Source organism: Notolepis coatsorum (genome assembly GCF_963971535.1).
Source record: "Notolepis coatsorum genome assembly, chromosome: 4".
Lineage (NCBI taxonomy): Eukaryota > Metazoa > Chordata > Actinopteri > Aulopiformes > Paralepididae > Notolepis > Notolepis coatsorum.
In genome coordinates, this window is record NC_140168.1 from 83,515,931 (window position 1) to 83,518,430 (window position 2,500).

At 44.2% G+C, this 2,500-nt stretch overlaps 1 protein-coding gene across 1 annotated transcript in view; it reads left to right on the plus strand.

The window, feature by feature from the left end:
• The window catches only part of col14a1b (collagen, type XIV, alpha 1b), a 334,004-nt gene that overhangs the window by 232,028 nt on the left and 99,476 nt on the right, over positions 1–2,500 (plus strand). The window lies entirely within an intron of this gene.

Here is a 2,500-nt window from a genome sequence, read left to right on the forward strand (position 1 = left end):
TGCCACAAATCAAGAGCCAATTTCTGGACAGGGGGGGGGGGGGGGGGGGGGGGTGGAAATAGGAGAGGTAGGGTAAGAGATAAGATGAGATAGACTATCGTCCCGATGGAAATTAGTCTCAGACACAGACACTGTCAGCTGTATAATATTAGCATGATCTATAGATACATACAGTCAGCAGTTACACGCTGCCCATCATACCAACCACACATACATTATACCATGTAGAAGACACATCATTATGTGTCTGACCCTTGAGAATGAGGAAGGGAATGAGAGAATGAAAAGCAAGGAAGGGAGATATGGAGAGGTGGGACCTGGGGGGAGATAGAGGAAAAGAGAGAGGGGGAGGAGAGAGGAAGAGAAAGAGGAGATTTTATATATATATATATATATATATATATATATATATATATATATATATTTAAAGTATATATATATATATATATATATTTAAAGTATATATATATAGAGAGAGAGAGTGGGGGGGGAGATGTAGATATAGAGAGAGGGAGAGAGGGGGGAGATGTAGAGAAGGGGGACAGGGATAGAGAGAGAGGGGGAGAGAGATAGGGAGAGAGAGCGAGAGAGAGAGACAGGGAGAGAGAGAGAAATAGATAGAGAAAGAAAGAGAGAGAGATAAAGAGAGAGAGGGAGAGATGGAGAGAGGGGGATAGAGAGAGTGAGAGATATAGGGTAAGAGAGAGAGAGAGAGAGAGAGAGAGAGAGAGAGAGAGAGAGAGAGAGAGAGAGAGAGAGAGAGAGAGGAGAATAATCAAGAATCAAGAGGTTTATTTGTCACATACATACCAGGGCATACCGTGAAATGCGGGTGGTCATGCCCGCATCGATTGTGCAATAATACAATAGTAAAATAGATATAGAAAAAAAACAGGTAAGACATAAGATGTGCATGATAAGGGCGGCTAGGTGGTGTAGTGGACAAGTCACTCGCCACCAGTGTGGAGACGCTAGGATTCGCGTGTTCGAATCCAGCTCTCCACATTGTTTTTCAGTTTGGCTGGTCGTCCGCAGTAATACACATTGGCCGTATTACGGGGAGGGAAAACTGAAGGGTGGGGATCGAACGTTGTGAACAAGCGACTCCTACAAGTCGGTTGGTGCGCCTGCGCAGTAAAATCAGGAAGTGTCGGGGGCAGCGTGAGCCTCCCACGCGTTACTCCTCGACACTGAGAGAACGAGCTGCGCAGGTGAAAAGATGCGACTGCTGTTACCTCAAGTACCGGAGGGGACTTGTGCTATGTATGACTTAGTCCACATTGCAGCCGGCTTGTGGGAGGCAAGAAACAGCGTTCGTGACAGGGGAGGGTTGAATTGGATGATACGAAATTGGGATGGGAGAAAATATGGAAAAATGGGAGAAAAAGTGGATCAAAAAAAAAAGATGTGCATGATAAAAATAGACATGCTAAATTCCTGAGAAGGCACTGGTTCCTATGTACTATACAATATACAATTTTAACTCCATCATTATTATACTTAATGTATCTAAACTATACAATACAAGAGAAAATCTGTTATTTCCTTAAAGTGACTTTTTATATACCTCATTCCTTTAAAGTGACTTTTCCATTATTTAAAGTGACATTTTGTTTAAAGTGATTGTTTAAAGCGGTTGCAGCATGAAGCTGAGCCGGAGTCTCTCTGTTCTCGTAACATGTGTACATATGCGCTTGCCTGACCGCAGCAGCTTGAACAGGTGGTGGGGGGTGATGATGAGAGGAGAGAGGGAATATACAATATAGAGAGAAGAATAGAGTTGAAAATAACAAGACAGAGATAGAGGGAGGGCAGACTAAGAGAAAAAAGCAACAAAATAAAGATAAAAGGAGGAAATAGATGTTCTTTCTTTTTTCCTTCCTTCCTTCCTTCCTTAGTTCCTCCCTTCCTTCCTTCCTTTCTTAGTTCCTCCCTTCCATTCTTCCTTCTCTTCTTTCTTCCTTTCTTTCCCCAGCAGGTATTTCTTCTCGCATCTCACAGCTCTCCGAGCTCCACCGAGATAAGACCCTGACACTGATTTATAGGTTTGTTTTGATGCAAACAAAAACCAAACCCTCTCCTCCAAATTGCTATCCCTGTGGCCGCGGGCGGCCTCCACTCAAGCTGCCATCACCAGTAATTCAGCGCCTCAGGTAGCTGATTTACTACTAGGCGCGGCGGGGAGATGAATGGAGCGTGGAGGGCGTGTGGTCGGTTGTCTCTCTCCCAGACGAGGGGTTAAGGGTTGGAGACTGCCGACCGGGGGACATGTTGGAAGATTGGGTCCGCGGTCGTCGCGGTAATCAAGCTAGCAGATTATGCGAGGGGGAGTAATTACAGAGTCTGCACGCCGATGGGAAGATTCGGTTTTGAAATATTTTTAAAACTCATAGGTTGAGTACGTTGTAGGCCTGTCATTTTGATGGCTATTTGGTGTATATTGTTTTATGATCTAGAATATAATTAAATGTTTGTTTGTGTGTGTGTGTTTCGGCATCTG